Source organism: Oryx dammah, unplaced genomic scaffold (assembly GCF_014754425.2).
Source record: "Oryx dammah isolate SB20612 unplaced genomic scaffold, SCBI_Odam_1.1 HiC_scaffold_28, whole genome shotgun sequence".
Taxonomy (NCBI): domain Eukaryota; kingdom Metazoa; phylum Chordata; class Mammalia; order Artiodactyla; family Bovidae; genus Oryx; species Oryx dammah.
Window position 1 is genome coordinate 52,554,430 of NW_024070212.1, and position 26,305 is coordinate 52,580,734.

General features: G+C 41.0%; 1 protein-coding gene and 1 pseudogene across 1 annotated transcript in view; both read right to left on the reverse strand.

Annotated features, from left to right (window-relative positions):
* LOC120856892 (guanylate-binding protein 1-like) overlaps positions 1-26,305 on the reverse strand; it is a 285,120-nt gene that overhangs the window by 79,077 nt on the left and 179,738 nt on the right. The window lies entirely within an intron of this gene.
* Positions 11,793-26,305, reverse strand: part of LOC120855397 — a 169,960-nt pseudogene continuing 155,447 nt past the window's right edge.

A 26,305-nucleotide genomic window follows, 5' to 3' on the forward strand; every position in this document is an offset into this window, starting at 1 on the left:
CTAGATGGAGTTTTGTTGGCAAAGTAATGTCTCTGCTTTTTAATGTGCTGTCTAGGTTGATCACAGCTTTTCTTCCAAAGAGCAAGCATCTTTTAATTTCATGGCTGCAATCACCATCTGCAGTGATTTTGGAGCCCCTCCTAAAATAAAGTCTGTCACTGTTTGCATTGTTTCGCCATCTATTTGCCAGAAGTGATTGGACAGCATGCCATGATCTTAGTTTTCTGAATGTTGAGTTTTAAGCCAACTTTTTCACTGTCTTCTTTCACTTTCATCAAGAGGCTCTTTAATTCCTCTTGACTTTCTGTCATAAGGGTGGTGTCATCTGCATATCTGAGGTTACTGATCTGTCCCCCAGCAATCTTCATTCCAGCTTGTGTTTTGTCCAGCACAGCATTTTGCATGATGTACTCTGCATACAAGTTAAAGAAGCAGGGTTATAATATACAGCCTTGATATACTCCTTTCCAGATTTGGAACCAGTCTGTTGTTCCATGTCCAGTTCTAACTGCTGCTTCCTGACCTGCAAACATATTTCTCAAGAGGCAGGTCAAGTGGCCTGGTATTCCCATCTCTTGAAGAATTTTCCACAGTTTGTGGTGATTCATACAGTCAAAGGCTTTAGCATAGTCAATAAAGCAGAAGTCGATGTTTTTCTGGAACTCTATTGCTTTCTTGATGATCCAATGGATGTTGGCAATTTGATCTTCAGTTCCTCTGCCTTTTATAAAACCAGCTTGAATATCTGGAAGTTCACAGTTCATGGAGGGTTGAAGCCTGGCTTGGAGAATTTTGAGCATTACTTTGCTAGCCTGTGAGATGAGTGCAATTGTGCGATAGTTTGAGCATTCTTTGGCATTGCCTTTCTTTGGGATTGGAATGAAAACTGACCTTTTCCAGTCCTGTGGCCACTGCTGAGTTTTCCAAAATTTCTGGCATATTGAGTGCAGCACTTTTCTTAGGTAAGATTATTCCTATGTTGTTTATTGATTTTGATGGAATGGTAAATGGGATTGTTTCCTTAATTTCTCTTTCTGGTGGCTCATTTTTAGTGTATTGAGTGCAATAGATTTCTGTTTACTAATTTTGTGTCTCCTTCCCAACTTTAAGATATTTTAGTTCTAGTTCTGTGAAAAATGCCATTGGTAGCTTGATAGGGATTGTATTTAATCTGTAGATTGGCTTGTGTAGTACAGTTATCTGACCAATATTGATTCTTCCAACCCTGGAACATGTTTCATCTATTGGTCTTGGTGGTGAGATGAGGACTTCCAGAAGATCTCACACCGATTAATATTCCTTGGGACTTGAAATTCTTTGTTAGTCCAATGGATTGAGCTCAGCACTCCTACTGCAAGAACTCAAACCCAATCCCTGGCCTGAGAGCCAAGCCCCTGCAAGCCATGCTGTGTGGGAAAAAGACAAAAAGCAACAAGCCAGTAAGGAGAAGAAAAATAACACAGAATAAAAGCTAAGGTAAAATGAAAAGAATAAAAAGAGACACAGATGTGTAGAACAGACTTTTGGACTCTGAGGGAGAGGGAGAGGGAGAGGGTGGGATGATTTGGGAGAATGGCATTGAAACATGTGTACTATCATGTAGGAAACGAATCGCCAGTCTATGTTCGATACAGGATACAGGATGCTTGGGGCTGGTGCATGGGGATGATCCAGAGAGATGATATGGGGTGGGAGGTGGGAGGGGGGTTCATGATTGGGAACTCATGTACACCCACGGGAGATTCATGTCAATGTATAGCAAAACCAATACAGTATTGTAAAGTAAAATAAAGTAAAAGTAAAAATTTATTAAAAAAACAAAAACAAAACAAAACAAAAATAACAGACAAACATACTTTAGAAAAAATAACGATAAAAATGAAACAGCAACAAAGAAATGAGAACCACAACAGCAAAATAAATAAATATATAAAAACTAAAAAATAAGATAAAAAACCTATAACAATAATAATATAAAAAATTCCCTGGTGCCTTCTCTCTCAGTGTCCTTACTCCCACAGTGAGCTACAACCAACCCCAGGCCCCCAGGCAGGCCTCCAAGGCTCCTAGGCAGGTCTCTGACCCTGCTGTGTCAGCCCACCCCTGTGTGTACTTTTCTCACCAGCGTTTGCTCCTGGAGCTGCTTCTGAGCACAGGTGCCTGTGCAGGCCATCAGGGCTGCAGATTTCTACAGGCACCCCTGCAAGGGCCGGTGCAGCTAGAGTAAGCCTTGGAGGGGGTGGTGCTCAGTCCTCCTGGACGCACACAGCCAGGAGGCCCTGTCAAGGGTGGCACTCGGGCTACCAGGACACACATTTCCATAACAGGCCTTGGTGTGGGTGGGGGCCCAGGGAGTGCACTTCAGGCCTGGGGTCCCCTGAACCAGGAAAGGCCTTAGAGGGTGGGTGTGGCCCGGAGGGGACCTACATGGCTAGAAGAGGCCTAAGGTGGGGTGCTCTGGCCCAGGATCCATTCACCCAGAAAGGGCCCTGGGGGTTGAAATTTTAAGCCTGGGACCCCATCAGGCTGGCCAGGGCCTGAGCAGGCAGGAGAGTCTCTGGCAGCCTTTCCCTCCAACCCCCCAAGGTCACTCTCCTTTCCCTCCAGTCCCTTCAGTGTGCCTTCACTCTGAGGGGGCAGAGGAGAGTAGGGGTTCAGGCAGGGTACCCCAACAGGCTTGCCTGAGCCTCAGAGGGTGAGAGGATATATTGGCAGGGTTCCCTTCCAGTCATTGGATCCAAAGAATTGCCTGTCTGCCCCCACCGATCCCTCTTCGGTGAGTGGGCCCCTATGAGCATCAGAGCCACTCTGCACCCCCAAAACCCACAGGTGTACTGGTCCCACCCTGCCTCCACTTTCCCTTCTCTTTCCCAAGTCTTACCTGGTCACAAGGGGCTTCCTCCTGTCTCCTTGGTCCTCTTGTCTGAGGACCCCACCAGTGCCTACTTAATGCCCTGTGTGGGGAGACACAAACTACTCCATTATCTTGCTCTGTTACATGTCTAAGATTTACCTTGTATATTGAGGTGCTCCTATGCTGGGGGCACGTGTATTTTTGTTGTTGTTTCATTGTTGAGTCATGCCAACACGTCTGTGACCCCATGGATTGTACCCACAGACCTCTTTGCATGGGATTACTCAGGCAAGAACACTGGAGTGGGTTGCCATTTCCTTCTCCTTGGGAATCTTCAGAACCCAGAGAGGAAACCTGGGTTTCCTGTATTGTAGGCGGATTATTGTCTGAGCCAAAGGATAAGCATTGTTATATCTTCTTCTTGGATTGATCCCTTGATTGATTAGGTAGTGTCTTTCTCTCTTTTGTTTTAAAGAGTATTTTGTCTAAGTGTTGCTATTCTGACTTTATTTGATTTCCATTTACACGAACTCCCTTTTCCATACACTCACTTTCACACTGTGTGTGTCTCTAGATCTGAGGTGAGCCTTTGTAGGCAGCATATACACAGGTCTTGTTTTTGTTTCCATTCAGCCACTCTGTGTCTTTTGGTTGGTGCATTTTGGATATTTTCACTTAATGATCAATACGATGTTCTTATGGCCATTTGGTGAATTGTTTTGGAAATGTTTTTGTAGGTCTTCTTTTCCTCTTTCTTCATCTTTTGCTCTCTTCTCTTGTGATTTGATGACTAACTGTAATGTTGTGTTTAGATTCCTTTTTCCTTGTGTTGTATGTGTGTCTCTATTATAGATTTTTTGTTTGCAGTTACCAAGAAGTTTCTTTTTTTTTTTTTTAATGAAAAGCTATGTGTATGCATGCATGCTAAGTCATGTCAGTCATGTCCAGCTACTTGTGACCCTATGGACTGTGGCCCACCAGGCTTCTCAGTCCATGGGATTCTCCAGAAAGGAATGCTGGAGTGGGTTGCCCTTTCCTTCTCCAGGCTATATGTATATGTGATTGTTTTAAGTTGTTGATCTCTCATTTTCAAACATATTTTCAAAACCCTGCATTTGTACTCTCCTCCCTTCAAGATTGCTGTTTTTGATAGCCTGTTTTACATCTAGTTATTTTGTGTCTCTTTTAACTGCTCCTTGTGGTTAGAGACCATTTTACTACTTTGGTCTTGTAACCTCCATACTAGCTTTGTGTGTGGCTGATTTTCTGCCTTTACTGTACGTCTGTCTTTACTGGTGAGCCTTTCATTTCATAACTTTTCTTGTTTCTACTTGTGGCCATTTTTGCCTAGAAGAAATTCCTGTATCATTTTTTGTCATGGTGGTTTGGTGGTACTGAACCCTTTAAGCTTTTGCTTATCTGTAAAGCTTTTGATTTTTCCATCAAGTCTTCATGATTGCCTTGTTGCATAGAGTAAGCTTGGTTTTGGTTTTTCCCTTTTATCACTTTAACTACATCATGCCATTTTTCATCTAGCCTGTGGAGTTTCTGCTGAAAAATTAGCTGATAGCTTATGGGAGTTGTTTTGCATGTTATTTGTTTATTTTCCCTTGATTCTTCCAATATTGTCTCTTTATCTTTATTTTTTGTCATTTTAATTACAATGTATCTTGGTGTATTCCTCTTTGAGGTCATCCTATATGGGACACTCTGCACATCCTAGACTTGAGTGACTGTTTCCTTTCCCAGGTTAGGGAGATTTCAGCTATCATGTCTTCAGTTATATTCTCATCCTGTTTTCACTCTCTTTCTCCTTCTGGAACCCCTAAAATACAATGCAAATATGTGTGAGCTTAATGGTATAGGGGTCTCTTAAATTGTCCTCAGCGTATTGGGTAGGGCAAAATCTTGGCACTAAAGAGTCAATATGGCAGCTGCCGAGAGTGTTCATGTGGTTCAAAGTTCCACAATTATGGCTGCCACCCCAATGTTGGTGCTAGTGGTAAAGAACCCACCTGCCAATGCAGGAAATGTAAGGGACATGGGTTTGATCTGCAGGTGGGAAATATCCCCTGGAGGAGGGCATGGCAACCCACTTCAGTATTCTTTGGACTTCCCTGGTGGCTTAGATGGTAAAGAATCTGCCTGCAATTTGGGAGGGCCAGGTTCAATTCCTTAGTGGGGAAGACCCCCTGTAGAAGGGCAAGGGAAACCGCTCCAGTATTCTTCCCTGGAGAATCCCATGGACAGAGGAGCCTGGTGAGCTACAGTCTATGAGGTTGCAAAGAGTCAGACACAACTGAATGATTAACCTGTTCACTTTCACTTTCCAGTCTCTATGTCCTTAGGATGAGCCACAATCACTACCCTACCTCTCCAGGAGACTCCAAAATTAGCCAGTAGGTCTGGCCCAGGCTCCTATCAAGTTATTGCTTTTCCCCTGGGTCCTCGTGTGAGTGAAATTTTGTGTGAACCCTTTTAGACTGAAGTTTCTGTTCCCCCTAGTTCTGTGGGGTTCCTGCAACTAAGCCCTCCTGGCCTTCAAAGCCACTTGCTCTGGGGCTCATCTTCCTTGTGCTGGAGCCCTGTGTTCAAGAGCCTGAAATGGGGCTCAGAACTCTCACTCCTGCAGAAGAACCTCTGCAAGATAATTGTTCTCCAGTTGGAGGTTCACTCACCCAGGGACTATGGGATCTGATGATATGATTTTGCCTCTCCTACCCATCTCCTTGTCATTCCCTCCTTATGTCTTTAATTGTAGAAGATCTGTTCTGGTGTGTTCCTGTCTTTTTCACCAATGGCTGCTCTGTAGATGTTTGTGGTGTGGTGTGCTCATGAGAGGAAGTAAGCTCAGGGTCTTTCCACAATGCCATTTTGGGGACTCTCAAAAATTATTTCTTACCTAAGCTTTCAAGGAATTGGTGTCAGGTACTCAAATGATAAGTCAGTGTGTCCATAGAGATTCAGGCTATATTTAACTCTAATTTGAGAAAACCTGGGCAACAGTGCATGAATTCTGCCTGTCTCCTCCCTTGCCTTTCCTTTCTTGTTTTGTCTGATTAACATTTTATAAATGGTAAGTTCTAAAATTTATCTCCACCTTTCTTCACGAATGTAAAGTGCTGGTGTCAATTTTAGGACAAAGTGTGAAATGCAGTCTATGGTTATTACAAGTGAGATTGCAAATGAAAGTAGGGGCCGGATTGCTTTGAAATAGGACTAATGCTAGGAAACTAGCTTCTTACTTTGATCAAAAAATCTACTGTTTATGTGGCCAACAAACCAAAACGTTGATACCAGGGACAAGTGAACGTTCTTGTATACTGTGTGCCAGGTAAACGTAAATGATGGTTAATTATTCATGTTTCTAACCTGAAGGAAGCCCATTTGTCCATCTCCTTTTTAGAAATTTTCTTTGGAGACAGCTGGGCAAGGATCCTTTCCCTATTTTTTAACTTCAAAAGTTTCATGTTAAGTATTACAATTTGATTTCTGTATACACAAAAAGTAGTCACCATCACAAGTCTAATTGTCACCTACCACCATACAGTTGACCCCCTTCACCATTTGTCCACCTCCTCCAACCTGGCCCCCTTGCCTCTAGTAACCACCAGTTGTTCAGTGTATCTATGAGGGCTTTGTTTGTTTGTTTTACCCTGTTTGCTCATTTGCTTTTTTTTTTTTTTGTCTCCTCATGTGAGTGAAGTCATATGGCATTTGTCTTTCTTCACCTGACCTATTTCATTCAGCATTATACTATCAAGGTCCATCCATGTTGTCACAAATGTCAGAATTGAGTTCTATTTTATGGCTGAGTATTATATATATATATATATATATATATATATATATATATATATCTCATACCTTTTCTATCCATTCAGTCATTGACTGGCACTTAGGTTGTTTCCATGTCTTGGCTAATATAAATAATGCTACAAAGAAGATCTCAGGGCCTATATCATTTTGAATTACTGTTTTCCTATACTTTGGGCAATTTCCTGTTCAGTTCAGTTCACTTTAGTCACTCAGTCATGTCTGACTCCCTGCGACCCCATGGACTGCAGCACACCAAGCCTCCCTGTCCATCACCAACTTCTGGAGTCTATCCTGTACTATTCCACAAACATGGAATAGCTGGGATATATGGTAGTTGTATCTATAGGCTCCTTGACACCTTGGAATCTTAACATAGGTTCAGTCCTGGCTGTAACCATTTCTTCTCAGGGAGATGAAAGACATCAGATTATTCTTTCAGGTATCCAAAAAATCGATTATTCAGTTTCCAATTTAGCATGAGTTTGACTCTCTGAAGCAAGGTACAGAAAGTTTAGCACATAATAGTAAATTGTGCCATCCTGTCTGTTTATGGAAAACAAGATCTCATTGTTCTTAAGGAAACATGCTCTATACTGGCTAACAACTACAATGGTAAAGGACTCATTTGCTTAGATATATAATTAACATGAGTTTATTCTTTCTAGTCATTTCAGTCTACTGATACACATGTACTGGGTACTGCTTATTCAATAATATAAAGTGTTCTCTTTTTCTGTTGTTATGAAGAGGAATTTCTTTAAGACTTTTAATTCATCTATAATATGAAGGAATGAATTTTTTGCCCACATTCCACACCCTTTTCTAGATAATCAAAGTTATTGTTGTATACAAATTTGGGCATGTTGGCTGTGAATAACTCAGTTCATAATAAGTGCAATGCTGTTCTGTTAATGAGAACATTTATATATCAATAATAAGTAGATCAGAGGCTTCCCAGGTAGCTTAGTGGTAAAGAATCTGCCTGCCAAGCAGGAGATGTGGATTGGATCCCTGTGTCGGGAAGGAGAAGGAGATGGCAACCCACTCCAGTATTCTTGCCTGGGAAATCCCATGGACAGAGGAGCCTAGTGGGCTACAGTCCAAGGGGTTGCAGAGTCAGACACAACTTAATGAATAAATAGCAAGAGCAACAATAAATAAATCAGAGCTTTGAACATTTGCATTCCATTATGAACAGCATTTTTAGCTTACTATTGGGATTGCAGTTTATTATTTTTATAGTTTTCTGTGAATAAGTGAAAATGAAAGTGAAAATCGCTCAGTCATGTCTGACTCTTTGCAACTCCATGGAATTCTCTAGGCCAGAATGCTGAAGTGGGTAGCCTTTCCCTTCTCCAGTGGATCTTCCCAACCCAGAGAGCCAACCCAGGTCTCCCACATTGCAGGCAGATTCTTTATCAGCTCAGCCACAAGGGAAGCCCAAGAAAACTGACGTGGGTAGCCTATACGTTCTTCAGGAGATCTTCCTGACCCAGGAATCGAATCGGGGTCTCCCGCATTGCAGGTGGATTCTTTATCTACTGAGCTATGAAGGAGCCTTTCTGTGAATAGTAAATCTTTAAAATAATACTAAATTCTTTGATACTCATAGAAGAACATATACCCAACAGGAAAGTACTTTTCCTCTGAAAAAGAGAAATCATTTATATTAAGAAAAATTTTCTGCTAGCTGATGGGTGTTGAAATCCCTTGTCATACGTTTACTTGATGAGTATTAATTAATGAATGACATTACACAAAATCTGCCATATAAAGTGTTCAATGTCCTCAGATGAGTTATCTTAATAAAGTCCATTGCATAGGAAATGAGGCGCAATGAGGAATTTTACTCATCCTTATGGTTTGGACAAAATCAGAGTCCATTTATGTAGTTGCAGGGTGCAATAAGGGTGTTTTATCCTGTTTTTATCCTAGTGACTGACTTCCCTGGTGGCTCAGACGGTAAAGTGTCTGTCTACAATGCGGGAGACCCGGGTTCAATCCCTGGGTCAGGAAGATCCCCTGGAGAAGGAAATGGCAATCCACTCCAGGACTATTGCCTGGCAAATCCCATGGACAGAGGAGCTTGGTAGGCTACAGTCCATGGGGTCTCAAAGAGTCAGACACGACTGAGCGACTTCACTCACTTCACTCATCCTAGTGATTAAGTAGGAGACAAACATTCTGAACAATCACAGATTGGAACTTGACAAGGTTATTTTTTTCCGTGTGGCTGTGTATTTAGTCGTTAAGTCGTGTCTGACTGTTTGCGACCCCATGGACTGTAGCCCGTCAGGTTCCCCTGTCCAGGTTTTGTGTAGAAATTAGTAGTAAAATATTTCAGAATAATGTGTGCTGTATTTGTTTAGATGCTGACTCCAATTAATACCCACAAGTGAGTGAAAGTCACTCTGTCGTGTCTGACTCTATGATCCCACGGACTGTAGCCTGCCAGGCTCGTCTGTCCATGGCATTCTCCAGGCAAGAATACTGGAGTGGGTTGCCACAGCAATTTGTGGCCCTGATGGGTGGAAGCTCATATATTTATTCACATGCCCTGTTTGAATACCTGGGGCTTATGTGCTAGGCTTTGTGGTGGGAGCTACATAGACAGTGAAGAACATCAAAAAGTCAAGATCATGAGGCAGTAGGAGACAAAATGTAAATAGATCATTTCAGTATTAAAATTACACAAAAATCCTATGGTCTGAGGGAAATCTGATACAATGGCATCACAGAGAAGGACACCAGACCCAATCTTAGGAAATCAGGAAATCGGATATGGTAAGAAGGAACAGATGGTGACAGATCAGGGTTTCAGGCTGGGGACCTGGGTTAGGGATATCAATGTTGGGCTCAAATTCCCCAAATCAAGAGAATTTCTCCCATTGGGGAATTGCCAGCAATTTATTCTAAGTACAATGGTCAAGCATCAGACAGCTAAGGAGAATTCCTAAAAAGTTGAGTTGAAGAGAAATTTTCCTTTGAAATCACCATCTTTTGAAATCTAAGGTTAGTACTTTGAGAACATTTTAGCCAACATGCCCAGGGACCTTTTCTGTAAACAATGATACAGGATGCTCAGGGCTGGTGCACTGGGATGACCCAGAGGGATGGTATGGGGAGGGAGGTGGGAGGGGTGTTCAGGATGGGAACATGTGTGCACCTGTGGCAGATTCATGTTGATGTATGGCAAAACCAATACAATATTGTAAAGTAACTAGCCTCCAACTAAAATAAATAAATTTATATTAAAAATTTTTCAATGCCTTAGCGAGAACTCCAAATGACAAGAAAGTTAGGATGCACATCATATGTTTTCCATTTCCTGCTGTAACAAGTAGGTATTTCCTGTTGAGCTGACATGTTATTTCTAGTAGTATATAATCCTTTCACCTTGTCATAGGAACTTGTTCATTCCATACATTATTCTGTTCTTAATTTTAATAACTGTATTTATGTTTCAATATGTAAGAATTCTTGCAAAATATAAATGTCACAGAAGAAAGTGTCACGCAAAGTTAGTTATCCTCTCATGTCTTACATCAAACACGAAGGACTATTCATGTTGTGCACATGGATACCAATTTCTTCTGTATTTTCAAAGATAGATGATAACTAATACATACATTCATTATTTTTTCAATCAGTAATACATCTATACACACTTTCCATATCTTAGATTTTCCCAGACTAGCACAAAGAGAGCTTCCTTTTTTCATTCTAGAGACTGTGAAGTATTCCTTTGTAAGTGTGTTTCAGGATTTATCTCACTGGTATATGACACAGGGGCTTGAAAGTTGTTTCCAGGGCTTCTCTGGTAACTCAGTAGTTAAGAATACAACTGCCAATGCAGGAGAGATTGGTTTGTCCCTGATCCAGAAGATTCCACATGCAGTGGGGCAGCTAAGTCTGTGCATCACAACTTTTGAACCTGTGCTCTAGAGCTGGGAGCTGCAATGACTGAGCCCATGTACTCCAAGTACTGATGCCTGAGTGTCCTAGAACCTGTATTCCACAACAAGAAAGGCCACCACAATGAGAAACCCGCACTCTGCATTTATGATGAGGTTTCACTTGTTGCAACTAAAGAAAGGCCTGCAAGGCAACAAAGACAAAGCACAACCCAAAATTAAAATAAAATAAATAAATAAAAATTATAAAAAATAGAGTTGTTTCTGGTCTTCTGAAATTACAACAATCCTGCAACAAATATACTACAACATATGCCATTTTCAACTTGGGTTAATAAGTCCGTTAAGAGGGATTACTAAATGTGGATTCTGTATCAGCAGAACTTGCATTTAAATCTTTGAATTATATTTGTACCAATTTGCACTCTCCCTAGCAGTTAACAGAGACCCCCAATTTCCTGAAACCCTTGACAACTAGTGTCCTGTCCAAACTGCTGTTTCTGTCCCATCTGGGAGGTGACACAGGTCCCTCCTAATTTGACCTTATATGTCATTTATTATCAGTAAAGTTAAACACACTTTCTCTTTCTATATTTTTGCCCATGTAAATCTGTGCTTGTTGCTGTTTACTCACTGTTATATAAGGGCTCATTATAACTTAAAGATCTGATCTCCAGGACTGTATTATAGATTGAAATGTTCTTCCTCTTATATTTGTTTCTTGCTCCTCTCAACACTTTACCAGAATTAATCATTATCTTTCAACTTGTTTTCCATTTCTTTAAATTAACTAATTCAATCAGAATTGCTTGTTTTTATTTTTTGTGTGTCAGACCATGGTAATCATGTTGGTAATCACTTAAGTGGGATTCCCTGGTAGTTCAGAAGGTAAAGAATCTACCGGCAGTGCAGGAGACCTGGGTTCAATCTCTGGGTTGGGAAGATCTCTTAGAGAAGGGAATGGCAACCCACCCCAGTATTCGTGCCTGGAGAATTCCATGGACAGACCATGGGGTCTCAAAGAGTTAGACATGACTAAGCAACTCACACACACACACATACACTACAACAATTGTTTGATAATCAGTTTTTATTTTTAAAGTTTTCTTGAAGAAAGCTATCATGACATACATGGTTCGAAAATGAGCTACAGTGTTACACTATTAAGACAAAAGATTCCTTTCAAAATATACTTACCAGGGAATCTAAATGTTTTTCATAATTTCACTTATAGCTTTCAGTATCAAACCATATGCTTTATTAATCCCAGGTAGTACAGCAACTAATGCTAGGCTAGCCCCATCAAGGTACTGTGCAGTCACTGAAGGCTTATTATTTTTATTTGTCTTAATGTCTTCTTTTAGTTGACATATCTCTTTGTTTAAGTCCTCAGCTTTCTTTTTAAATCCTTCTATAAATAGTTCTCCCTGCATCTGTAAAAAGGAGAGAGTTCCCTTTAGAAAATAGACCAATTCAGTATTTTTTTTTTTATCAAACAGCTATAGCAGAAAAGTACATTTGTCTATTTCTCCAACACCTTAGATGCTTTTTTGATGTTTGTCTAGTATTTGCAAACATTTGCACCAGGGAATGGAGAGTATCCAGGGTTTAGAGCTTCCCATGTTCCTTCAACAGCATCTCCCTGGACACAGAGGAGTTGGCTGTTAGGTCAGGTCTGAAAATTACCCTAGGAAGGGGTTCTAGCCTTGGGAGAGAATGTGAGTGAATTCTAAATATCTGTCAGTTTCACTGAGGTAGAATGCCCGCACACGTCACCAAAATGGCACTGTTGACTCTCTTTAAAACACTGGTGTTCAAACTCCAGGCTGGGACAAAGAATACATTTACTCTAGTACCGGGAACCAGCATGGGGAATCCCGCCCGTGGCAAAGGTCATGAGGAAGAGGCCTCATAGGCAAAGGCGAGATCAGGCCTTGAGGAACCCCCCCTGGGCCTTCTCAAGCATCTACCCCAAAACCAGAATCTGTCTTATTATTTTATGACTTTCACCAACGTTTCTGACATTAACAGGGGCTATCCCTGACCACCTTTCTCTGGAAAAAGTTAACTTAGAGCTCCAGTTAACAGTCTCCTGCATATAAAAGGAGTGTCTCAGCTCAAACCCCTCTGATGGCTCTCTAACTTGCCTGACAGGTTTACCCGGATTTTTACAACTACACATGTGATTGTTTACAGCTCCCCAACCTCAAGAGGCACAAAGCTTAAAACATCTTAAAGATATAGAGCCTTTTTTTAAAGAGCTTAGAATTATTTTGGTGAACGGTTTCATTGTTGAGTTAATGATTGCCACCAGGCCTCCATATCCTTTATCTTTTAGGCACCTGTGAGGATATTAATCAATGTAATCGGGGTGCAGAAATAAGATTATAGTAGTTTTGATGTTAGCAATACTAGACTTTTGAGTTAATGAATTTTCTCTTTGTTATAAATCACTGTACTCCTCTTTCCTTGTTATAAATTGTTGTATCCTTGCTATGTAAGAATGTAACCTTAATTAGTGCTTTCTGAGAGTGGCACCAGACTTTAGTAAGAACAATACTTTTAGGGCAAATAAGTTTTCTGGTTAACGGACCCTTATCAGGGAAGGGCCATAAAATGCTAATAGGCCTTCTGGCCAGAAGATGATGTAAATCACCTAAGACCTGTGTATACAGCTAAGTATGCAGAGAGAAAGCCTGGTCTCAATAAAGGTCAGGGCTGCTGACCCTGCATGACTTTTATTATCCATTGATCTCTATGTACAAAAAAAGTATAAAAAGCTTTCCTGGAAAATAAAAGATGAACCAGTTTCTCGGAAATCTGGCTTCCCCCGTCTTCTTTTCTTTCTTACTCTATTTTCTGGTTGATTCCTGTCTGGAGCATAGAGGCTCATCGAGTCTACTTATTTGCCTGGGCTTCTAACACCCACACGAGAGGGAGACCAAGGCAGGGCACCCTCCGCTATTCAAGCAGGCGCCTGTGGCCTTATGTAGACGGTGTAAGTCTCTTGTCTGAGGCTTTATTTGCTTTCTGTGTAAACCAAGGAATACAGCTTCTTTCTCTCCTCTATTCTCTTAACTGCAAACTCTTTCCTTATCTCTCTCTAAATTTATATATCTCACCACACTGTCCCCGCTTCGAATTACCCTGGATCCAACCGGGGCTGGTCCCCAGTACTCTAGGTGTATAAAATGAATCACACAGACCTGGAAACAAATGTAGCAAATTTTACAGCTTTTAGTATTCTGTTTCACCATCTGATAATTTCAAGAGCAGATGGAACTATTTCAGGTCTCTGATGGTTGTCCCCCAAATTCTAAGGAGTCTAAGACTGAGGTCCTATTAATTTGGGGACAAATGTGATGCTATAATTACCATGAACAGCAGTCCAGGAGTCTGAGTCGTTTTTTTGTCCCATCCACACTACACTACAGAAGGTGCTGAGTCTTACAGAGATAAGCCTTCAGCACGATCCACATCTCTTTGTCATTATAGTGAATCCTATGTCTTTGGAGTTCCCTCCAGGATCTGACTTTAGGTCAAATTCCTGTCCCTTTATTCCTGAGAAGTTAGGGTTTTCCCCATCAGGCCCTGTCCAGGCCCTTCCAAACTTACCTTCAGCTTGTGTTCCATCATCATTTCCTGCTCTCTCAGGTTTTCTCTTTCCCTTTCCGCCTTCTCTGTCAGCTGGGCCACGTCTTCATTGAAACCTCTCTTGTGCTTCCAACTTTTTGCTTCTGGTCATTCAGTTTCTGTGTTAGCAGTTCCTCCTCAATCTCAGCTTTCTGTCTCTTGGTTCGTTCTTCTGTTTCACAAGTATTTTGGAGAGAGACATATAACAGTTATACTTAGCTATACCCTCTGGAGCTCAGAGACTCAGTTCAGTTCAGTTCATTTCAGTCGCTCAGTAGTGTCTGACTCTTTGTGACCCCATGAACAGCAGCATGCCAGGCCTCCCTGTCCATCACCAACTCCCGGAGTTTACTCAGACTCACATCCATCGAGTCAGTGATGCCATCCAGCCATCTTATCCTCGGTCGTCCCTTTCTCCTCCTGCCTTCAATATTTCCCAACATCAAGGTCTTTTCAAATGAGTCAATTCTTCACATCAGGTGGTCAAAATATTGGAGTTTCAGCTTTATATCAGTCCTTCCAATGGACACCCAGGACTGATATCCTTTAGGATGGACTAGTTGGATCTTCTTGCTGTCCAAGGGACTCTCAAGACACTTTTCCAACACCACAGTTCAAGAGCACCAATTCTAGTGCTCAGCTTTCTTTATAGTCTGACTCTCACATCCATACATGACTACTGGAAAAACCATAGCCTTGACTAGATGGATCTTCTTTGACAAAGTAATGTCTCTGCTTTTTAACACGCTGTCTAGGTTGGTCATAACTTTACTTCCAAGGAGTAAGTGTCTTTTAATTTCATGGCTGCAATCACCATCTGAAGTGATTTTGGAACCAAAATAAAATAAGGTCAGCCACAGTTTCCACTATTTTCCCATCTTTTTGCCATGAAGTGATAGGACCTGATGCCATGATCTTAGTTTTCTGCATGTTGAGTTTTAAGCCATCTTTTTCACTCTCCTCTTTCACTTTCATCAAGAAGCTCTTTAGTTCTTCTTCACTTTCTCCCATAAGGGTGGTATCATCTGCATATCTGAGGTTATTGATATTTCTCTCAGCAATCTTGATTCCAGCTTGTGCTTCATCCAGCCCAGCATTTCTCATGATGTATTCTGCATATAAGTTAAATAAACAGGGTGATAATATACAACCTTGACGTACTCCTTTTCCTATTTGGAACCAGTCTGTTGTTCCATGTCCAGTTCTAACTGTTGCTTTCTGACCTGCATACAGGTTTCTCAAGAGGCAGGTCAGGTGGTCTGGTATTCCCATCTCTTTCGGAGTTTTCTGTAGTTTATTGTGATCCACACAGTCAAAGGCTTTGGCATAGTCAATAAAGCAGAAATAGATGTTTTTCTGAAACTCTCTTGCTTTTTTGATGATCCAATGGATGTTGGCAATTCTGGTTCTTCTGTCTTTTCTAAAACTAGCTTGAACATCTGGACTTTCACCGTTCACATATTGTTGAAACCTGGCTTGGAGAATTTTGAGCATTACTTTACTAGAGTGTGAGATGAGTGCAATTGTGCAGTAGTTTGAGCATTCTATGGCATTGCCTTTCTTTGTGATTGGATTGAAAACTGACCTTTTCCAGTCCTGCGGCAACGCCGAGTTTTCCAAATTTGCTAACATATTGACTGCAGCACTTTCACAGCATCATCTTTTAGGATTTTAAATAGCTCAGCTGGAATTTCATCACCTCCACTAGCTTTGTTCATAGTGATGCTTCCTAAGGCCCTCTTGACTTTGCATTCCAGGATGTCTGGCTCTAGGTGAGTGACCACACCATCATGGTTATTTTTTGAATAGTTCTTCTGTGTATTCTTGCCATCTCATCTTAATGTCTTCTGCTTCAGTTAGGTCCATACCATTTCTGTCCTTTATCGAGCCTATCTTTGCATGAAAAGTTAGTTCCCTTGGTATCTCTAATTTTCTTGAAGAGATCTCTAGTCTTTCCTATTCTACTGTTATCCTCTATTTCTTTGCATTGATCGCTGAGGAAGTCTTTCCTATCTCTCCTTGCTATTCTTTGGAACTCTGCATTCAAATGGATATATCTCTCCTTTTCTCCTTTGCTTTCACTTCTCTTCTTTTCACATCTATTTATAAGGCTGTTTGCAGAGAGTTCAGAGACTAGGATGGCTTTAAATTGGTGGGAAGGGGTCTGACTGTTCCTGCTACCACATTAGATAACCTGCTTTAGCACATGATACAGAGGCACTGATGAATGTACATGCCACCCAAACTCCCCCGTTTATTTCCACATGTAGCAGAGAGATTCCACAGAAGAAGGGGAAGCTCTGGTTCCAGGAAGTGTTTGTTCCCAAGCCTGTCTAAGGGCAGCACAGGAGCCATATTCCCATCTGAGAGTTCAGTCCTCCCCTGTACCTGCCATGGCCTTGTCCCGATCGATGAGGCCCTGGTCTGCCTGCAGGATGGCTTCCTCTACTCCTCCCTGTGACTGCAGGAAGCTCTGGAGGACCTCATTGGCCCGAGGAAACAACAAGGAGCAAAGACTTATCAGGTAGGGAAGATGTATTGTCTTGCTGTGGAAATTATCATTTAGTAAACTTACACACCAGACCCTTTAAATTCTCCATCCTTTGCAGGGTCCCCAAATGTTTACAGACTCCAGAATTCAGGGCAGGTCTACAAACTCCCATCTTCCATTGTTTGCAACTGCTACATATGCATATTCTCTCTCTCTCTCTTTTTTTTTTTTTTTTTTGACTAATGCCTATCTACTCTTTCTTTGTTAGAATATCAATTATGGTCATTTCAACTTGGAGCTTCTACCACCTCTTCCGGGAAGCTTTCCTAAGCCATTTTCTGATTTTTGAATAATTGTCAAAAAATTACAACTGTCCCACCAGCGCTACCATTTGATGGCTCTGTGATCTTAAGCGACTTAGTGATATTTCCATATGTCATGGTTCTCAGTTTTATAAACAGAATGACAGCAGTACCTAATTTATTATTCTGAGGACTAAACTAACTGATTGTCTTGGTAATATGCTGGAACACAGTGACCCTGAGTTCATCTCCTCTCACAGGCACGCTGAAGTCACAACAATTTGCAGATCAATCATTGGTGAAAGAGGGCAAAATCTAACAGAAATTTAAGGGACCACAGTTGATGGATAGGAGGGGCAGTGTCCCAGTAATGCCACATCCCATACACCCAGGTGGAAGATTCACAATCCAGAGAGTAATTACAGCTTTAGAGGTCCTCCCACAGGGGTGAGAGGTCCGGCTCCCACATTGGGCCTCGCAGCCAGTGTCTAGCACTGGGAAGACAATCTTCCACAGCATTTTGCTTTGAAGACTAGCAGGGCTCCCTGTCAGGAGTCTCAGAGGGCTTGGAGAAATACAGATTTAACCTTGAAAGAGTGCACACCAGCTCTTACATGCTCCAGAACCCAGAGGAGAAGCAGCAATTTGACAGAAACCTGTGTTGGACCTACTTTCTGATCTTGGAGGGTCTCCTAGAGGCAGAGGGCAATTGCAGCCCCCTCTGGGGACACAGTCACTGCAGCATCTTGTTTGGGAACTCGTTATCCCAGGTGCACATTGGGGCTGGCAATCACCATTTAGAAATCTTGCTTTTAGTTTATTAGCTCTAAGACAGGCTTACCCTGGCCCGGTCAGCTGCCACTGCTGGGATGGTTCAGGCAACTAACGAAGCATGAGCGTAGCTTCATCCACCAGAAGCTAGGCTACCTTATGAACTCCTGAACCCAAAGCCGACCCTGGAAAGAACCCAGCACCCTTCACCAGCCACGGGGTCTAAACCTGAAAATCCCTGGGCCGTCCAGCCAGAGAACTCTGGCTTACATCTCCAAACCAGCGGGAAGATACCAGAAGCAATAAAACCTCAGTCTCCCAGGCTGCACGACTAGCCCACCCACTAGCAGGCCAGATCCCACCCTGTACCCAGCTGGGCTCAGGCCTTGATCAATATCAAGCCAACAGAAGTTTCAAGACATCCCAGGCCCAGCAGCCAACTGTGTGAGGAACCAGCTACCTTACAGTTAACCAACATAGGTTCTGGGGTTCTTAGACCCTGTAATTAGGACCCTGGAGCCTGCAACCAGTCCCTCCAAACTGGCTCTTTCCTCCAGGAGGCTGGCAACTAGCCCCAATACCTGGCCTTACCCACTAGTGTGTGGGCAACACTCAGATCTCCCAGAGCCTCACATCATTCACTGGTCATCTAGCACTAGACCCAGAACCCCCCAGGTTATCACAGTTACTCTCCTCATAACATAGTCCCACCAACCAGCGGCTGACAGCTTCTGAACAAAGCAGGAACAAAGGAACCAACAAGCACCTCCTGACTGCAATCTGCTGTCCTTTCCCAATCCCTTTACTCCTCATCTTAACTCCTTTCTGGGGCATCAGGTTATAATCCTGTTCAACTTTCTTCTTTTGCTTCTAAGTAGACATTGTGTCCTCCAGGAACAAAGAAAATTCCTTCTGAAATACTATTCATCAAAAGCTCTGAAAGGTGTTTAAGCTCAGTATAACAGTAATTGACAGATGCCTCTTCATTCTGGAACAAGAAAACTTCCTTCTTTTTCTCTGTGAAGTCCTATCAGGGACAGTGGAGAAATCCAATGGAAAGAAGCTGTTAGAAGGGAAGGTCCAGCTGTGATTCTTTTGGAGGAAGTCTGAAAACATAGGGTTGAGACACAGAATGACAGACACGAAGTCAGGAGTCTAGTTTTAGTCCCAATTCTGATCACCTCTATGTGTGACTTGTGGGAAGTCCCTTAAATCCAGTGGACTCAACCTCAACATCTGTTCAGTGAAGGGGTTGGCAGGCATGAACCCTATGTGGTTCCTTTAGCATCAGTAGGACAAATCGTGATCCATCTACCAACAATGCAAAATGAAAAGTTTAATTATGAGAAGCAGGGATTCCTCTGCACACTGGGTGCTATGGATAAAAATACATACATAGCAAATCAACTGCCCATTAATGAGTTAAGTACACACTGATCAGAGTTTTGAACTCTTCATGGATTCTCGATTCCCTGGGAGCTTGAGTGTGTGAAAATATAGAAACAGAAATTTTTGTTTGTACTTATAAATTAAAATCAGGCTTGCTTTCTCAATATGAACTAAAAGATTTTTGTAACTTGTAAGATGATCAAGGGAGACTGAAAGTCAAACTTTCAGTGATGCTGCCAATGGTAAGTAGAACTGTGATCTCCAAGCATTCTCTCCCCTGGTGTCCATACTCTGCATAGTCTGCAAACTTGTGAATATTACAAATATAGGTGCTGTGTTTAGACTATGTTATATGGCACAGGCTAAGTTAAGAAATGAAGATGACCCAAGTGAGCATTACCTAATCACACAAGCCCTTCACATGTAGTCTTCTCCAGTTGGTGGTGGAAGAGGTAATCAGAGAGATTAGAAACTGAAGAAACAGTGCACCATGGCTGTTGAAGAGGTAGGGGGTTCTGCAGAGTCTCCATGTGAGTACCAAGCCCACGTGACCTTGTTTTCAGCTATGGTACACCGAGCAGAAACCCATTGACCCTGAGTGGGAATCTGACCCGGGGAATGATAAGCTATTAGATATGTATTTCAACTTGCTAAGTTCAGGATAATTTGTTTTACTACGACAGAAAATAAAAACACCAACTTTTAGAAAATGGATGGACTGTATAGCTTGTTGAGCCATATCACTCACTAGAATCTAGACTCATTTTATGATAAGAAGCACAGGAACCATGGGGTCAAAAGTGGGGCAGCTAGGCATCATTCTTTTTTATTTATTTATTTATTTATTTTTAATTTTTTACTTTACAATTCTGTATTGGTTTTGGCATAGATTGACATGAATCCACCACAGGTGTACATGCGTTCCCAAACATGAGCCCCCCTCCCACCCCCCTTCCCACAACATCTCTCTGGGTCATCCCCGCGCGTCAGCCCCAAGCGTGTCATATCCTGCATCAGACATAGACTGGCATTTCGATTCTTACATGATATTATACATGTTTCAATGCCCTTCTCCCAAATCATCACACCCTCTCGCTCTCCCTCTGAGTCCAAAAGTCCGCTATACACATCTGTGTCTTTTTTGCTGTCCTGCATACAGGGTCATCATTGCCATCTTCCTAAATTCCATATATATGTGTTAGTATACTGTATTGGTGTTTTTCTTTCTGGCTCACTTCACTCTGTATAATGGCTCCAGTTTCATCCATCTCAGCAGAACTGATTCAAATGTATTCTTTTTAATGGCTGAGTAATACTCCATTCTGTATATGTACCACAGCTTTCTTATCCATTCATCTGCTGATGGACATCTAGGTTGTTTCCATGTCCTGGCTATTATAAACAGTGCTGCAATGAACATTGGGGTACATGTGTCTCTTTCAATTCTGGTTTCCTCTGTGTGTATGCCCAACAGTGGGATTGCTGGGTCATAAGGCATTTCTATTTGCAATTTTTTAAGGAATCTCCACACTGTTCTCCATAGTGGCTGTACTAGTTTGCATTCCCACCAACAGTGTAGGAGGGTTCCCTTCTCTCCACACCCTCTCCAGCATTTATTGCTTGCAGATTTTTGGATCACAGACATTCTGACTGGTGTGAAGTGGTACCTCATTGTGGTTTTGATTTGCATTTCTCTAATAATGAGTGATGTTGAGCATCTTTTCATGTGTTTGTTGGCCATCCGTATGTCTTCTTTGGAGAAATGTCTATTTAGTTCTTTGGCCCATTTTTTGATTGGGTCGTTTATTTTTCTGGAATTGAGCTGCAGGAGTTGCTTGTATATTTTTGAGATTAGTTGTTTGTCAGTTGCTTCATTTGCTATTATTTTCTCCCATTCGGAAGGCTGTCTTTTCACTTTGCTTATGTTTTCCTTTGTTGTGCAGAAGCTTTTAATTTTAATTAGATCCCATTTGTTTATTTTTGCTTTTATTTCCAGAATTCTGGGAGGTGGATCATAGAGGATCCTGCTGTGGTTTATGTCGGAGAGTGTTTTGCCTATGTTCTCCTCTAAGAGTTTTATAGTTTCTGGTCTTACATTTAGATCTTTAATCCATTTTGAGTTTATCTTTGTGTGCGGTGTTAGAAAGTGATCTAGTTTCATTCTTTTACAAGTGGTTGACCAGTTTTCCCAGCACCACTTGTTAAAGAGATTGTCTTTACTCCATTGTATATTCTTGCCTCCTTTGTGAAAGATAAGGTGTCCATATGTATGTGGATTTATCTCTGGGCTTTCTATTTTGTTCCATTGATCTATATGTCTGTCTTTGTGCCAATACCATACTGTCTTGATGACTGTGGCTTTGTAGTAGAGCCTGCGTCAGGCAAATTGATTCCTCCAGTTCCATTCTTCTTTTTCAAGATTGCTTTGGCTATTCGTGTTTTTTTGTATTTCCATACAAATCTTGAAATTATTTGTTCTAGTTCTGTGAAGAATATCGCCGGTATCTTGATAGGGATTGCATTGAATTTGTAAATTGCTTTGGGTAATATACTCATTTTCACTATATTGATTCTTCCGATCCATGAGCATGGTATATTTCTCCATCTATTAGTGTCCTCTTTGATTTCTTTCATCAGTGTTTTATAGTTTTCTGTATATAGGTCTTTAGTTTCTTTAGGTAGATATATTCCTAAGTATTTTATTCTTTTTGTTGCAATGGTGAATGGAATTGTTTCCTTAATTTCTTCTTCTACTTTCTCATTATTAGTGTATAGGAATGCAAGGGATTTCTGTGTGTTGATTTTATATCCTGCAACTTTACTATATTCATTAATTAGCTCTAGTAATTTTCTGGTAGAGTCTTTAGTGTTTTCTATGTAGAGGATCATGTCATCTGCAAACAGTGAGAGTTTTACTTCTTCTTTTCCAATTTGGATTCCTTTTATTTCTTTTTCTGCTCTGATTGCTGTGGCTAAGACTTCCAGAACTATGTTGAATAGTAGTGGTGAAAGTGGGCACCCTTGTCTTGTTCCTGACTTATGGGGAAATGCTTTCAATTTTTCACCATTGAGGATAATGTTTGCTGTGGGTTTGTCATATATAGCTTTTATTATATTGAGGTATGTTCCTTCTATTCCTGCTTTCTGGAGAGTTTTTATCATAAATGGATGTTGAATTTTGTCAAAGGCCTTCTCTGCATCTATTGAGATAATCATATGGTTTTTATTTTTCATTTGTTAATGTGGTGAATTACATTGATTGATTTGCGGATGTTGAAGAATCCCTGCATCCCTGGGATAAAGGCCACTTGGTCATGGTGTACGATCTTTTTAATCTGTTGTTGGATTCTGATTGCTAGAATTTTGTTGAGGATTTTTGCATCTATATTCATCAGTGATATTGGCCTGTAGTTTTCTTTTCTTGTAGTATCTTTGTCAGGTTTTGGTATTAGGGTGATGGTGGCCTCATAGAATGAGTTTGGAAGTTTCCCTTCCTCTGCAAATTTCTGGAAGAGTTTGAGCAGGATAGGTGTTAACTCTTCTCGAAATTTTTGGTAGAATTCAGCTGTGAAGCCGTCTGGACCTGGGCTTTTGTTTGCTGGAAGATTTCTGATTACAGTTTCAATTTCCGTGCTTGTGATGGGTCTGTTAAGATTGGCTATTTCTTCCTGGTTTAGTTTTGGAAAACTGTATTTTTCTAAGAATTTGTCCATTTCTTCCAGATTGTCCATTTTATTGGCATATAATTGCTGATAGTAGTCTCTTATGATCCTTTGTATTTCTGTGTTGTCTGTTGTGATCTCTCCATTTTCATTTCTAATTTTATTGATTTGATTTTTCTCTCTTTGCTTCTTGATGAGTCTGGCTAATGGTCTGTCAATTTTATTTATCCTTTCAAAGAACCAGCTTTTGGCTTTGTTGATTTTTGCTATGGTCTCTTTTGTTTCTTTTGCATTTATTTCTGCCCTAATTTTTAAGATTTCTTTCCTTCTGCTAACTCTGGGGTTCTCCAATTCTTCCTTTTCTAGTTGCTTTAGGTGTAGAGTTAGGTTATTTATTTGACTTTTTTCTTGTTTCTTGAGGTATGCCTGTATTGCTATGAACTTTCCTCTTAGCACTGCTTTTATAGTGTCCCACAGGTTTTGGGTTGTTGTGTTTTCATATTCATTCTTTTCTATGCATATTTTGATTTCTTTTTTGATTTCTTCTGTGATTTGTTGGTAATTCAGAAGCGTGTTGTTCAGCCTCCATATGTTGGAATTTTTAATAGGTTTCCTCCTGTAATTGAGACCAATCTTAGTGCATTATGGTCAGAAAAGATGCTTGGAATGATTTCAATTTTTTTGAATTTATCAAGGTTATATTTATGGCCCAGGATGTGATCTATCCTCGAGAAGGTTCCATGAGCACTTGAGAAAAAGGTGAAATTCATTGTTTTGGGGTGAAATGTCCTATAGATATCAATTAGGTCTAACTGGTCTAATGTATCATTTAAAGTTTGTGTTTCTTTGTTAATTTTCTGTTTAGTTGATCTGTCCATAGGTGTGAGTGGGGTATTAAAGTCTCCCACTATTATTGTGTTGTTGTTAATTTCCCCTTTCATACTTGTTAGCATTTGTCCTACATATTGCGGTGCTCCTATATTGGGTGCATATATATTTATAATTGTTATATCTTCTTCTTGGATTGATCCTTTGATCATTATGTAGTGGCCTTCTTTGTCTCTTTTCACCGCCTTTGTTTTAAAGTCTATTTTATCGGATATGAGTATTGCCACTCCTGCTTTCTTTTGGTCTCTATTTGCATGGAATATCTTTTTCCAACCCTTCACTTTCAGTCTGTATGTGTCCCTTGTTTTGAGGTGGGTCTCTTGTAAGCAGCATATAGAGGGTTCTTGTTTTTGTATCCAATCGGCCAGTCTTTGCCTTTTGATTGGGGCATTCAATCCATTTACGTTTAAGGTAATTATTGATAAGTATGATCCCGTTGCCATTTGTTTTATTATTTTGGGTTCGGATTTATACTCCCTTTTTGTGTTTCCTGTCTAGAGAATATCCTTTAGAATTTGTTGGAGAGCTGGTTTGGTGGTGCTGAATTCTCTCAGCTTTTGCTTGTCTGTAAAGCTTTTGATTTCTCCTTTGTATTTGAATGAGATCCTTGCTGGGTATAGTAATCTGGGCTGTAGGTTATTTTCTTTCATCACTTTAAGTATGTCTTGCCATTCCCTCCTGGCCTGAAGAGTTTCTATTGAGAGATCAGCTGTTATCCTTATGGGAATCCCCTTGTGTGTTATTTGTTGTTTTTCCCTTGCTGCTTTTAATAGTTGTTCTTTGTGTTTGATCTTTGTTAATTTGATTAATATGTGTCTTGGGGTGTTTCGCCTTGGGTTTATCCTATTTGGGACTCTCTGGGTATCTTGGACTTGGGTGATTATTTCCTTCCCCATTTTAGGGAAGTTTTCAACTATTATCTCCTCAAGGATTTTCTCATGGTCTTTCTTTTTGTCTTCTTCTTCTGGGACTCCTATAATTCGAATGTTGGAGCGTTTCATATTGTCCTGGAGGTCTCTGAGATTGTCCTCATTTCTTTTAATTCGTTTTTCTTTTTTCCTCTCTGATTCATTTATTTCTACCATTCTGTCTTCTATTTCACTAATCCTATCTTCTGCCTCTGTTATTCTATTATTTGTTGCCTCCAGAGTGTTTCTGATCTCATTTATTGCATTATTCATTGTATATTGACTCTTTTTTATTTCTTCTAGGTCCTTGTTGAACATTTCTTGCATCTTCTCAATCCTTGTCTCTAGGGTATTTATCTGTGATTCCATTTTGACTTCAAGGTTTTGGATCATTTTCACTATCAATATTTGGAATTCTTTCTCAGGTAGATTCCCTATCTCTTCCTCTTTTGTCTGGTTTGGTGGGCATTTCTCCTGCTCCTTTACCTGTTGGGTATTCCTCTGTCTCTTCATCTTGGTTATATTGCTGCGTTTGGGATGGCCTTTTTATATTCTGGTAATTTGTGGAGTTCTCTTTATTGTGGAGCTTCCTCACTGTGGGTGGGGTTGTATCAGTGGCTTGTCAAGGTTTCCTGGTTATGGAGGCTTGTGTTGGAGGTCTGGTGGGTGGAGCTGGGTTTCTTCCCTCTGGAGTGCAGTGGAGTGACCAGTAATGGGTTATGAGACGTCTAAAGTTTTGGAGTAACTTTGAACTGCCTGTATATTGAAGCTCAGGGGTGTGTTCCTGTGTTGCTGGAGAATTTGTGTGATATGTCTTGCTCTGGAACTTGTTGGCCCTTGGGTGGATCTTTGTTTCAGTGTAGGTTTGAAGGCATTTGATGAGCTCCTATTGCTTAATGTTCCCTGAATTCAGGAGTTCTCTGATGTTCTCAAGCTTTGGACTTAAGCCTCCTGCTTCTGGTTTTCGGTTTTATTTTTACGGTGGTCTCTAGACTTCTCCATCTATACAGCACCAATGATATAGCATCTAGGCTAAAGATGAAAGTTTTCTCCACATTGAGGGGCACCCAGAGAGGTTCACTGGGTTACATGGAGAAGAGAAGAGGGAGGGGGTAGTTAGAGGTGACTGGAATGAGATGCGGTGAGATCAAAAGAGGAGAGAGCAAGCTAGTCAATAGTCACTTCTTTATGTGCGCTCCATAGTCTGGACCTCTCAGAGGTATTCACGGAGTTATACAGGGAAGAGGAGAGAGAGGAAGTAGACAGAGGTGGCCAGGAGGGTAAGAGAGAGGAATGAAAAGGAGAGAGACAGGTCCAGCCAGTAATCAGTTCCTTAGGTGCTCTCCACCATCTAGAACACACAGAGAATCACAGAGTTGGATATAGAAGAGATGGGGGGTGGGGGGAAGAGACAGAGGCCACCTGGTGGAGAAAAAGGAGAGTCCAAAAGGAGGAGAGAGTGGTCAAGCCAGTGATCTCGCTGTCAGGTAAGATTGGGTTATGAAATATACAAGATTGACAACAAAAACTGAAAAGCAAAGATTAAAAACCTAGAGTAGAGGTTAGATTTTCAAAAATACAATGTTAAAGAGACGAAGCAGAAGGAAGAAAGAAAAAAAGAAAAAAGATAAAAAAAATAATAATATTAAGAAAAAGAAATAAGGAAAAAAAATA